Genomic DNA, 14,542 nt, shown 5'->3' with positions numbered 1-14,542 from the left:
CATGAATGCTGCCACAAATTTCCAATAAGACATTTTTGGACCACTTTTAAAGCATAGTAGGAAAATAAGCTCATATTGGCAAACATTTTTCCTTTCTTTTATCCTAGTTATTCTTTTTGTGATCATATGTATTTCAATAAAAAATGTATACTTCAAAAATGATTTATGCTTTTATATAAGTCTGGTCACAATTGGTTTCTCTCCATAACATGAGAAAACAAATCTAAATGTTTTATAATAATAACTTAGAAAATCTAGAAATAATTATTTAATAATGTATATTATTTTAACTAATTATTATTCATATAATAGTTTATATTTATATTTTACCTTAAAGATAATCTATCCTATACAATAAAAGCCCAGCTACCAAAATGGCAGAACGACCAGAACACCAGAGACCAGAATCACCACAGTCCCTTTCCTGGTCTGGCCCCGCCCCCCAGCAAGTGGTTAGGGGTGATCAGGCAGGCGAGTGGTTAGGGGTAACCAGGCATTCAGTCAGGCAGACAGGCAGAGTGGTTAGGCGTGAGCAGTTAGGGAGGCAGAGTGGTTAGGGGCAATGAGACAGGCAGGCAGAGCCCCAAGATCCATTGCCTCGAAGAGGAAGACCCAGGCCACCCACCACAGCCTGCAAGAGGGATGCTCCGTGGCTGCGACAAGAGGTGCTGGTAGAGGTGGATGCTGCAGCGTGGGGTTGGCACCATGGTGGCTCCTGAGCAGTCACAGCACCTGCAGCCTGGCCCAGGCCCCGGGGTCCCGCCTCCACCCCTGGCTTCTGCAGGGCTGGAGTGCCACTCCTCCTGCTATGATACCTGGACAGATCCTGGACCCTTCCATGACTGGGGACTCTCTGCCAGAGCTCGGCCCCCTGACGGTACAACCCAGCTCAGCCCTGACTGCAGAGGAGCTGAAATACGCTGACATTCACAACATTGGGGCCATGATCGCCCCTTTGCACTTCCTGGAGGTGAAACTGGGCAAGAGGCCTCAACCTGTGAAAAGTGAGCTAGATGAGGAAGAGGAGCGGAGGAAAAGGCGCTGGGAGAAGAACAATGTGGCGGCAGCCCGATGCGGGAACAAGAAGAAGGAGCGGACGCAGTTTCTGCGCGGGAATCTGAGTGGCTGGAGCTCATGAATGCGGAGCTTTAAAACCCAGATGGAGGAGCTGAGGCAGGAGCGGCAACAGCTCATCCTGATGTTCAACCAGCATCACCCCACCTGCAATGTCAGGACCGACAGCGTTAAGACCCCCGACTCAGAAGGCAACCCACTGCTGGAGCAGCTGCAGGAGAAGTGACCATGGGCTGGAAGGAGGAAGAGGAGGAGATGAGGTGAGGGAGGAGGAAGAGGGTCCCAGAGGGCTATTCCTTGCTGCATGAAAAACTCTTCAATGAGGCTCAGCACAGCCAGCATTGGCCAGGCTTTTTTGTGAAACTCAGATCAGCCTCACCAGGGGAGGAACCCCAGGCTGATGAAACCCAGGACCAAGCACTGAGACCAAAGTAATCCTGAGAGGACCTTGTTTTGCCCCGGATCAGGCTTGCAGGAGGCAGGACAGAGGCTCTGGGCCAGAGAGGAGCCCAACCAGGCAGCGGTGGGCACTTCTCTGGCCTCTCAGCCAGGGCACCCACCAAAGGACCTCCAAGCAGCCAGGAAAAGCCATGAGTTGCAAACAAAATTAGGCTGAGTATGGAACTCAGAGTGAAACCAAAATCTGCCTGCCCCCAGCCCTGACCCTGACCCTGACCCTGACCCTGATCCTGATGCAAGGCTGGAGAAGGACACAGTGCCAGGCCCTGTTGTACCACCCATTGTGGTCCAGCTCAGTCCTGCCCAGAGTGGCAGCCAGGGCGCACCCTCACCGGCCCTGCTGGAGTTGCTGTGGGCATGAGGCACGGGCACCTTTCCAAAGCACATACTCACTGAATGTTTACAGACTGGCTGTCCTGGCAAGGCGTTCAACTGCACATGGTTTTTATATCTTCTTTTTAAAATATTTTTTACAGAAAAAAGATTTTATACAAGCAATATATAAATGGATTTCTATAATCACTCGATGTGATACAGTATAAATATGCTATGGTTTGTTTGTTATGAACAGATATTCAGCAGTTATGGCTGTTGCGTGTAACTTCTAAGTACTGTAGTCTCTGGATGTTGGGGGTGGCAGGGGTGGGGGTGTGGTGCATTTCCATCCTGGTTAACCTGTCATAGCACTCAGTTCTGTATCACTCAGTAAACATTATTCTTACTTAAAAAAAAAGGGGGGGGGGGTGTAGGCCCAGACTACCCAGCCAGTGGTGCTGCAGCAGGTGGGCGGGGCCTCCCTCTGCCAGGTGATTGATCTGAGGGCCCCGCCATTGATCGCCCCACAGAGGGAGGCCCAGGCCAGCCAAGTGATCACACCCCATGCCTGTCACCTACAGAGGGAGGTGGCCAGTGGCAGGGGATGGGGGAGCAGTGCTGCACAGATGGCAAGCAGTGGCAGGGGTGAGGGGTGGGGCCAGCTGCCAGCAGCTGGGGGAAGGAAAGCCCTGAAAGGCCCTGATCTCAGGCCAGGCCTAGGGAACCTACCAAGGGGACCTGATTGTCAGAGGGTACAGGCCAGGCTGAGAGACCCTGCCCCCCCACCAAGTGCATGGATTTTCATGCACTGAGCCTCTAGTTATAAAAATAAAAACAAGTTACCTAGCTGGTTTTCTCAGTGGGTAGAGCGTTGGCCTGTGGATTGAGGGGTCCTGGGATTGAGTCAGGTCGGGGGCACATGCCTTGGTTGTAGGTTCGATCCCCAGTGGAGGGCATTCAGGAGGCAGCTGATCAATGATTCTCTCTCATCATTGATGTTTCTATCTCTCTCTCCCTCTCCTTTCTCTTTGAGATCAATAAAAATATTTTTAAAAAAATAAAAACAAGTGTGCCTATCTTTTGAAGGTCTAATACATAAATTAAAACAAAAACAAGGAAACACCTCATGATGGCTTGCCAGAATAGGTCTGTTGAGATGAGATGTGTGATAAGCAGGATGTTCTTAAAGGAAAGAGTAAAGAAGTAACATCTCTAATAGAATTGTGCTTTGTGACTCATCAAACAAACAAGAGAATCAAATAGGTTATGATTAGGTTAAATAAGAAGTTCTACTTTTTTTTATTTATTTTCAGTTCCTTTTTTCTTTTGCTAATCCTCACTTATGGATGTTTTTCCATTGATTTTTAGAGAAAGTGAAGGGAGAGGGAGAGACAAAGAGAGAAACATCGATGTGAGAGAGACACATTGATTGGTTGGCTCCCACATGAGCCCTGACCAGGGCCAGCGATCCAGTTTGTAAGCCAGGTACATGCCCTTGACTGGAATGTAACCTGGGAACCTTTAATCCATAGGCTGACACTCTATCCACTGAGCCAAACTGGCTAGGGCCCTACATTTTTTTAAAAAAATGCAGAATATTACCACTTTATCATTTCCAAAGCTATTTTATTTTTAAATTTTAATATGTAACTTATTAGCTTATTCCTGGCCAAAATGTATTAAGGCAAAAACAATCTGAAAGTAATTTAAGAACCTATTCAAAACATGAATGTCTATGTAGTTAAATAAAAATTAATTTAAAAACATAATTATAATCCTGTAATGTTTTGTTACACTTATTATAAGTTCATTGCAAAAAATTTAGAACATACTAATAAAAAAAACCTTATTAACCTTATTTTCTTTACAAAACTCAAAGTACATAATAGTATAAGGTAATTATTTTTCTAATTTCATTATATGTTAATAAATGTATTATATATTAAGTTTTTCATAAGTGTTCCTGAATGATTAAATAACTAGAAATGTCCAAAATAGTTAATGAAAATTAGTAAAATTTATTTTATGTATATTTGAATTTCCTTCTTCATATTTGAATTGCCTTCATTTTTTATACCAAGATATTTGGAAAAGGACTGCTGAATAATAATAATAATAACAATAATAAGGAGGAGGAGAAGAAGAAGAAGAAGAAGAAGAAGAAGAAGAAGAAGAAGAAGAAGAAAGATGAAGTCAATTAATAGTGCAAAGCAACATTTTAAGTGTTTAAATAAGCCCAATGAAAAGCTATCATTTTCATCTCTATTTTTCCAAAGGGAAATTGAGACAAATAGATAAAATATTTTGCCCAAGTTTACATAGCTAGTAAATGTTATGAGCAGAGCTCAATATTAGGAGTCTGGTTCAAAGTCTATACCTTTAATCTATATTAATTCTGATAAAGATAATTAAGACAGGTAGGCAAACAGAAGATGAAGAAAATGTGAGAATAAAATATATTTTCTTTTCATTCACTACTATTTATTGGGAAAAAAAATAAATTCTGAGCTAGTATTTAAGCTAGGCTCCACAACTTCCTCCGGGATATAATTTTCTATCTTTTTTGCTCCACTCTGCAAACCTCATATTCTCCAAATTCCCCAAGGTCAAGCTCAATGCTATAGCCTTAACATCAACATTTTAGTCAATCAGAAAGAAAAGACACGAGGTATACCTAAAAGAAACAATTCTAAATTTTATACACATTTGTTTCTCTACACCACAATAGACAGATCATACTCAATTAGTCATAACTAGTTGCAAAGGAAATTGGAGTTTTTTTATGCTAAAATTAAATGTAATCTTATTCTAACTCAATAGGAAATAGATTTTGGGGTAGATTTAACAGTCTTTGTCATACAAACATATATAGATATTATCACAACTAATATCTACAAAAATACCAAAAAAATTTACATTTTACATAGCTATTAGCTGTTAACATTAGGACTTGAATTTAGAAACTTGTGAAGAGTCAGTGCAGCATCAAGAAGCGATAATAATGCCCAGTCAGTGTGGTTCAGTGTTTGAGCATAGACCTCTGAACCATGAGGTCACGGTTTGATTCTCAGTCAGGGCACATGCCAGGGTTGTGGGTAGGGGGCATGCAGGAAGCAGCAGATCAATGATTCTCTCTCATCATTGATGTTTCTATCTCTCTCTCCCTTTCCCTTCCTTTCTGAAATCAATAAAAATATATCTAAAAAAAAAAGAAGGGATAATAATGGAAAAAATGTTGATTGAACTGATTTGAATACAGACAAACTTGTAAAAAGATTATGAATATTCATCTAAAATACTGAATAAAAATTAAAAATTTGACAAGTATAAAAACAATATTGTCTTTTAGCTTTAGATAAAATATTTTCTAAGATAAAAATATCTAATTTTTACTGGATAGAAAAGTATGCATATTCAACCCAGTACAAAATTTGTTGCAAATTAATTAAAACTATTGTTTTACTGAATGTGAGAAAATTTCCACTGATAGTTAGAAATTATTCTACTATAAATAAATTGCATTTCAGTCATGTTTCCAAATTAGGTAAAAAGGAAAGTATTTCATATTGAAAGTTACATACTTAATTATTTTTAGTGTAAAAGTTTATGAAATTAATCCTACTTCTTCCTCATTTTAGGCATATCATAAAATAATCTTATGGTAATTAAAACTTAATGAAAAGTGCCGTATTAAATACAGTAATCTTTAAATATCAATACAATAATTTACATTATAACAAAGATTTAAGAAAAAATTTACTATTAAACTGAAGAAAGTTGTATGTATTTTATTTATCATTTTTTAAGGTGTTAGTGTTTTGATGTAGAAGTATTCTATAATGCTTAAATATAGAAGAAACAGAGGGCATCTTATCTTATAATAATTTTCCATGCCCAATTAATCTATTCATATTTACTAGAATTAAATAAAGAACTCTGGAGCTAAGCAGAAGTTCAGGGAGATGGAAATACAAGGAAATACATAGGAGGAAGAAAGAAAAGAGTTGACCCCTAAGCTCAAATAATAATAAAGATAAATCTTAAGTATTCCGAGATTGTTTGAATTCTTTCCAGAAATCTGGGGAGTTCGGTACTTTATAAGTAAAAAATGTCAACCTATTAAATAAAGAAGCAACACATACTCTTCAAATTCTTTACCAAAGGCAGGCTGTTAAAATATCATTTCAGAGGAATCAGACAGATTCTACTCTTTGGGGTGGGAGAGGAAGTACTCCTCTGTAATATATTTTGGGAATTGATTAGCTTTGGGATTACATAGGTGACAAGCAGTTTCAGCTGCTGCTCCTCTAGATCCACCATCACATATGTGTTAAAGCCATCCTTCTCCAGGCCTGTTCCCAGCTAACTGCTGAGTGGGGCAGGAGAGTGGTGCTGGACCATTCCTAGGGGAAGCAGGACTCCTCGGACAGGTGACTTTGAATCATGAACTCACCATTTCCCAGGCCAACATTTTCTGAGAACATCTTTGTCATCTGAGACTCTTCCTATTGAATCCTCTTTCCTTCCCACTCTCCTTCATATGCCAGATGTGCATTATGGTCTGAGATTTCTCCTGCTTATTTTTCTTTATTCTTCATAATCACTTTCCTCAATATATCCTTTGCATATCTGATCTCACTTGGGCATCTGCTTCTTGGAGAAGAAGAACTAATGCACATTTTATAGAAAATTACATCAGGGAGTAAATACTGGTAGCCAAGATAGAGAAAATTTTAGAGTAGCATAAATCTCAGGATAATTTTTATTGTTAACATTTGCAAATATCATCATCAGAAAAGAGATGTTATTTTCCAGGATCTTTAGAAATAAACTTCAAAGGTAGAAATAGCATGAATATAGCATGATTTTGAATTTTACTTACTGTTATTTTAATTGACTAAGTTTTTTGCCTAATATGGTACAGAGCTATTTATATAGGGAAATATATTTTCAAATAATGTAAAACTTCAGAGGTATTTCTTTTCTATTTAAAAATATTCTGGCAACTGCAAATCTAAGTTCTTAAAAGAAGTCAGTGAAAATACAATGAACTATATTGTTGAACAAATTTATACGAATGAGATCTATGAAACCATTTACATACATAATGGACATTTATTCTCTATAAATAGATTCTGTGTTTACTCTCATCATATAATAAATTAAATCAATCTCTATGGAAATCTTATCTTATTTCATGCCATTGCGTCTTTATTATTTTGAATTTAAAATGATAGTTTTATCAGACTAACATACAAACATGAAAATGTTTATAGGTCCCCTAGCACAGACTATAAAAAAAAAAGTTCAGTTGGACTAAAATACCACATGTAAACTTCTTAAAATACTTGACATCAAGTATTTTAAGAAGTTTGGAATTCATTATAAGAAAAATATTCTCATAATCAACAGTAGCCTTTACATGATGTTCAATTATTATAAACCAGTTAATATGAACTTGTTTTTTTACTGACAAACACAAGTAGCTTTCAGCATTAGGAAAAAAACAAAGCAAATTAAGAGCCAGTTAAAAGTTACCCCTTCACCACTGTATATAAATTATTGCCTATCTTGAATAGTCCTTGATTTAAATTAGTATAAGTCAAACCTTAGAAACATAATGGTATCAGTTGAAAAGGCATATTACCTAGATCAGTGAGAAGCCAGTACTAAATAAGCAAGTTACATCACCAAAAGGGTACTGTACTGGGTTGAAAAATGCAGTCCCCCCCAAAAAAAAAAAATTGTCCACCTGAAACCTCAGATGTAAAAGTATTTGAAAATATAGTATTTGCATATATAATTAGTTAAGATGAGGTCATAGGGAATTAGAGTGAGACTTCAATCCAATGTCTGGTGTCTATAAGAAAAGGAAGAGAGATTCAGACACTGGCACACAGGGGAGAAGGTCATTTGCCAACAGAGGCAAAGATTGAACTGATGTGACTATAAGCCAAGAGTTAAGGGCAACAAATAGAAGCTAGGAAGAGTCAAAAAAAGATTCTTCCCCAGAGCCTTCAGAGGAATCATCACCCTGCAGATATCTTATTTCAGAGGGGGAGCTGCTAGAAATGTGAGGATATATAGCTGTTTTAGGCCACCCAATTTGTGGTAATTTGTTATGGCAGCATGAGGAAACTAAAAATATTTTAGTCACAAGTAAATGTTTTATCCATAGATTGTTCATAGATTATTTTATCTTATTTACAAGGGGAGGGGGGAACAGTCTTTGTAATCTACCACCATCACACAAAAGAAATTTTTCTGATTATGGTACAACAGCATTATCTTTTGAATTAAATACACACATATGAAACTTTCTCTGTAACCTGTCATCAACACTCAAATTGAAAGTTTACTTATACAAAACAACAGAATTATCTGTATATCAAACACACACATAATCACAGACATTAATATATCATTAAGTGTAACAAACAAACAAAAAAAGAAAAGAGAGGCTTAATTAGTTCAAAATACAAGACATAGTATAGGAGCAGAAACAGAATATTGGGGACCAGCTACAATTATAATAAATATTAATCATGCTCTGTTAACCATGATGGTTCTGTCCTGAATAGAAAACACATTCTAACTTTGCCCAGAATTGTGCGCCCTGGGACATGGGAGCTTACATGGAATGCAGGCCAGCCTCCTTCCGACAACTGCCTATCACTATGGGAAGATTTACAACCGCATGGATGAAAAGATCTAGTCCTGGAGTCACCTGCTGTTTCCAACTTCCAGCCCCTATTACTTGTAACCTGTAATGATTATCCCATGCCTACTCTCCCATACCTGTAATTCCTACTTTCCCATGTAATCTTTGTCTTTCTACCCAATAAGCAGCTGGCTTATGGGAAGAGGCAAAGCAGATTTCTGTGGGTGACCTACTGCTCTCTCATACTGCAGCGTTATTGGAATAAACGTTCATATAGTGATTCAACCCTGTCTCTGCTTAATTGGCTGAAGTAGTGACAAGCAGCCTGCACCCTTTGAGTGTCCCATTACAAAAGCAACCTTTGAAATTCAAGTAGTAGAAAAAATATAATTATCTTTTTAAAACTAAAATTAATAGCCCTGGCCAGTGTGGCTCAGTTGGTTGGAGTGTCATCCCATTCACCTAAAGCAGTGGTTCTCAACCTTCCTAATGCCGCGACCCTTTAATACAGTTCCTCATGTTGTGGTGACCCCCAACCATAAAATTATTTTCGTTGCTACTTCATAACTGTAATTTTGCTACTGTTATGAATCGTAATGTAAATATCTGATATGCAGGATGTATTTTCATGGTTACAAATTGAACATAATTAAAGCATAGTGATTAATCACAAAAACAATATGTAATTATATATGTGTTTTCCGATGGTCTTAGGCGACCCCTGCGAAAGGGTCGTTCGACCCCCAAAGGGGTCACGACCCACAGGTTGAGAACCGCTGACCTAAAGGTTGCAGGTTCTATTCTGGTCAGGGCATTTACCCCAGGTTGTAAATTCCATCCCCAGTATGGGCACATATTTCTCTCTCACATTCATGCTTCTCTCTCTCTCTCTCTCTCTCTCTCTCTCTCTCTCTCTCTCTCTCCACCTCTCTGAAATCAATAAAATCTATTAAAATATAAATGAATACAAAAATTAATAGAATTTTTTTATAGAGGTTTTAGGTTTTGCATAAAACTTGAGCAGAAATTAAAGGGAGTTGTCATAAAGCCCCTCTTCTCCTGCAGCACACCAGGTCTTCTACAATTAGCACCTTTCATTAGTGTGGTATATTTTTTACAACTAATGAGACAACATTGATGCATTATTATTCAGTTGAGTTCATAGTTTACATCAGAATTCTCTCTTTCTGTTATATAGGTCTATGGATTTTGACAGCTGCATAATGTCATGTATCCACCATTACAGTATCATATAGAATTATTTTCAATGCTCTAAAAATCTCCTATGCTCTATTTACTAGTATTCATCCCTTCCCCTCTTAATCAAGCATCTTATAATTACTGATATTTTCAATCTATTTAATTTTGACATTCCGCAATGCCATATACTTAGATCACATAATGTATTCCCTTTCAAATTGGTTTCTTTAACTAAGTCATATGCACTTAAAGTTCTTTTTGTGGCTTGAAAACTCATTTCTTATCACTGAATTAGCATTGCATTGTATGAATGTACAGAAGTTTATCAATTCACCTTTTTTTTTTTTAAGAGAGAGAAATAAAAACATCAATGATGAAACAGGATTTTGGGATTGGAACACGTGGTGTTCCCCTGGGCAGGATGGTTCCCTGGATTCTTTGTCCCTCAGAGTCAAAGGATGAATCCATAGATGGAAGATGGTATAGCAAAGGTGGAGATTTATTGAAGAACCAGTACAGACTCCCACATGGGGAGGGGAAAGAATCTTACAGCACAGACTCCCACATGGTGAGAGGGAAAGAGTCCCACTGACTTCCTGTTTCCACAGTTTATAAAGGCTGCAGAATTTTGTGCCTTGATGTCCCCTCTGATTGGTCCCTATTCTCTTTGACTGGTTACTATAGTAACTTTTGAGCTCAAGGATCAAACCTCACATGGGACATGTGAGGTTTCCGCACCCCCTCCCTTATTGTTTTTCTATCCCCTTTGGGCTTTCTTCTTCTCCTCCCTTTGAATGAGGGGATTCCTTCCCTTTATTTTGTAAATATAGACCTTTTGCTGTCCTTAGCTCCCTCATTCTATGGAAATGTACCTGTTGCAACTTTTCAGCTCTCTTATTCTATGGAAATATACTTTCTGCTGCTCTGCAGCCCTGTGTTTCCTCCATGGTCCCCTCAATATCCAAAATCTCCTAAACCTGTCTTTTTCACCCCTAAAATTCTGTTTTAATGAGAGAGAATCATCAATCAGCTGCCTCCTGCACACCCTCTACAGGGGATGGAGCCTGCAACCAAGGTACATGCCCTTGACCAGAATTGAACCTGAGGCCCTTCAGTCCATAGGCTGATGCTCTATCCACTGAGCCAAACCAGTTAGGGCTATCAATTCACCTTTTTGTAGAGAGCGCCTGGGAAGGCGCATGAACTGATTGTCAGCTGAGTCCAGTGGCCTCAGCAGAGCCACGTCCTGGAAACATATCTTGCCAGAGGCAGGTATGTTGTCAGCCTGACCTTTAGCTCAGGCGCCAGGGGGTGGGTTTCATTATCTAAGCTCAGCCAGATGCCCTGAATGGACACAATGATCCAGGCTCAGCCAGGGGTGACAATTACAAAGAAGCCACAAGAATGAAGAATTTCAGCTTGATCTTTAACCATGATTTCACATAATTTCCTTTGTCTTAAACTCTAATAAAACTTCTTGGTATTGTGCTATATATAATAAACACGCTGCACTAGCTCTGGGTCACTGTCTGTCGATCCAAGGACAGTGTCCCACCTGGCCCCAGCTTTACTTAAAGTCTGTGTCTGTCTCTTTTTTTTCCTTTTCTCAATCCCCAGCTGCCCCTACTCAGAACTCGTCTACTCTCTAGCCATGCTGGTCGTGGCCAAGAGAGAAAACTTATACCTTTTGAATATTTGGTTGCTTTCAAGGTGAGGAAATTATGAATAAAGCTTCTATAAACATCTGTGTACATGCTTTTGTGTAGACATACGTTTTCAACTCACTTGTGTAAATACCTAGGATCACAATTGCTGGTTTATATGGTAAACCCATTAAGTGCAGCTTTATAAGAAAATTCCAAAATATCTTCCAAAGTGGCTGTACTATTTGCTTTTATGCCAGCAATGAATGAAAGTTCCGGTTGAAAAAGGAATTGGGGAGGAGGGGGGACATAAAAAAGACAGGTTTAGGAAATTTTAGAAATTAAGAGGACCATGGAAGAAGCACAGGCTACAGAGCAGCAGAAAGTATACTTCCATAGAATGGGGGAAGCTGAAAAGCTGCAACAGGTACATTTCCATAGAATGAAGGAGATGGGAACAGCAAAAGGTCTATATTTACAAAATAAAGGGAAGAAAGCCCTTCATCCAGAAGGAGAAGAAGAAACCCCAAAGGGAACAGGAAAACAATAAGGAAGGAAGGGAGGAAAACCTCACATGTCCCATGAGCTCAGAAGTTACTATACTAATCAGTCCAAGGAAATAGTTACCAATCAGAGGGGATATCAAGGCACCAAGATCTTCAGCCTTTATAAACCATAGGGAAAAGGAACTCAGTGGGACTCTCCCCCCTTCCCATGTGGGAGTCTGTGCTGTGAAATTCTTTCCCCTTCCCCAGGTTGGAATCTATACTTGTTCTTCAATAAATTTCCACCTTTGCTATTCCAACTTCTCTCCATGGATTCATTCTTTGAACCCACTGGACAAGAGCCCGGAAACCAGTCTGCCCAGGGGAATACAGCGTGTTCCAGTCCAAAAATTCCATTTACTCTTCCTCCACATCCTGGTCAGCAGTTGGTGGTGCCAGTATTTGGGTTTCTACCCATTCTAATAGTTGTGTAGTGGTATCTCATTGTTGTTTTAATTGGAATTCTTTAATTACAATAATGCATGATGTTGAACATGTTTTCACAATCCGCATTCTTCTTTGGTGAGTTTTCTGTTCATGTCTTTTTGTCCATTTTTAAAATCAGGTTATTTTCTTATTGTTGAGTTTTTAAAAAAGAGTATGATGGGCCTCATTCTGGGAGTGCTATAAAAACAAAGGCTGAAAACTTGAAGCAACTGCCATTGTCTGCTAAGGGCTCTTATGTGGTTTTGCTGGCAGGAACAATAAGCAATTGGGGAAGAGAATGTTTTCTTTTTTTCTCTCATCTTCTTTAGAGCCCTCTATTGGCAGAGCTTAATAGGACATTAGCTAATTAGAGATAATGGCTCTTGCTTTTAAGTACAAGTGATATAAACTCAGCAAATGTGTAAAAGGTATTCATGAATCGATAATCATCTATAAGCTTTGATAATATTTGTTTACAAAATATTCTATAATTATATGCAATGTAAAAAAGTGATTGCATAATAAAAAGGGACAATTGTGTTTCTAAAAATGTTTTAACCTTGAAATGAAATTTCTCCTTATCCACAGAGTGTAATAATTCAGTAAGTTTTTTGAACAATTACTGTCTGTAAGTGTTTAAAAAAAGTTCCTTTAAGTAAACCAATTTCACAGAATGACCTAATATTATTTGTAGTAGATACATTTAATGTGCCTGAACTACACATGGAGTCACATGTATTATAAAAGTTTCTGTTTTGAAGGTAGAATTTTCTTTTAGTGCTTATGAAAGTCAAATTCTTCTCTTTGTTTTGTCTTTCTTTTTTAAACCATGCAACAAAACTGTTATTACATTTTGAACAGATTCAGTTATTACTGAACTGGTAATTTCTAAACTTAAATTGGGACAAATGGCTAGAATGCAGAGTAGCACCATCACTGGGCACAATGAATGCAAAATTAAAGAATTAACATCTGCCCTCAGATGGAGGGCCAGGTGTAGGGTGGACTCTTTCTGGATGTTGTAGTCAGAAAGAGTGCGGCCATCGTCCAGCTGTTTGCCTTCAAAGATGAGCCTCTGCTGGTCAGGGGGGATGCCTTCCTTATCCTGGATCTTGCCTTTACATTTTCAATGGTGTCACTGGGCTCCACCTCCAGGGTGATGGTCTTACTGGTCAGGGTCTTCAAGAAGATTTGGATTTTGACCTGTTAGTGAGTGTGAAAATATCGCAAGACCCTGTGGAGTCTCAACAATGACACAACCCCGACAGTGCCTGGAGATTCTCCAAATTATTTCCTTTGGATATTCCAAGTGATGTTCAGTTATTTGCCAGTGCTCTGTGCTCTACAACATTCAAGGACCCACTTGTTTCAAAGCATAACTATTAACAATATGAGTATGACATTTATATTCCCATAGGCTTCATACAATTATTATTAAAGTTTACAATTAGATTTTGGTCAAAGTAGCTGTACAACTATTAGACACAGCATTTATAAACTTTATACTAACATTCCATATTTTCCTATATACCTCCAAGTAGAGGGTGGCTTAAAATAATTCAAGCATATTTTATTTTATCTTGAAAACCTGGAAGTATTTAAAAAACATTCATTGTTTGCTCTTAAGATTTTTTTATACAATTGGAAAATGCTGCAGAATGGCACCATAATTTTTTTGCTGTGAGAAAGATCTAATATAAATCAACATATAAGTGGTGTATGTGTGTATTTTCTTTTATTCCTAGTCTGTTAAGTGTTTTATTCAAGAATGGATATGATATTTTTCAAATATTTTTAGTTAGCATATATTGAAATGCTCTTTAAATTATGCTATAGTAATAAACATTATGTATTACTAAAAATTTGGTGAAATGATCAGATGGAAAGTTTAATAATAGAAAAGGTACCAACTGAACATGTGTCAAGATGTTTCTAGGCCAAATGTTGACAGTTTGAGCTTTTTGCTGCATAGAAGCCACCAAAAGAAATTGCTAAGTTCAGAAAAGAATTGAGCAGATTTCAAGCAAAATTCAGATGTACTGTAGAGCTTCCAGAACTCAATGGTAAATTAAAACTGTCTCTTATTTCCATCTCTCCAGTCAGTAGGAGATTCTCAAATTAAGTTACGGCCTGGGGACACAGACAGAATCAAGAGCAAGGGAGGCAAGTCAATAAAATCTCTTAAAGAATTAAGATGACATTCAATAGTTCTTTTCATT

General features: G+C 38.2%; 1 pseudogene across 1 annotated transcript; it reads left to right on the top strand.

Moving 5' to 3' along the window:
- The first annotated feature begins 808 nt into the window (after nt 1-808).
- LOC308513261 (jun dimerization protein 2-like) lies at nt 809-1,300 on the top strand (annotated as a pseudogene). The gene has a single exon. The product of its transcript is annotated as a jun dimerization protein 2-like (transcript).
- Nucleotides 1,301-14,542: the final 13,242 nt, after the last annotated feature.

The sequence above is a fragment of the Myotis nattereri genome (genome assembly GCF_964212035.1).
Source record: "Myotis nattereri genome assembly, chromosome: 2".
Classification (NCBI taxonomy): domain Eukaryota; kingdom Metazoa; phylum Chordata; class Mammalia; order Chiroptera; family Vespertilionidae; genus Myotis; species Myotis nattereri.
Note: the sequence above shows the minus strand (reverse complement) of the source record. Positions and strands in the feature narration are given on the sequence as shown.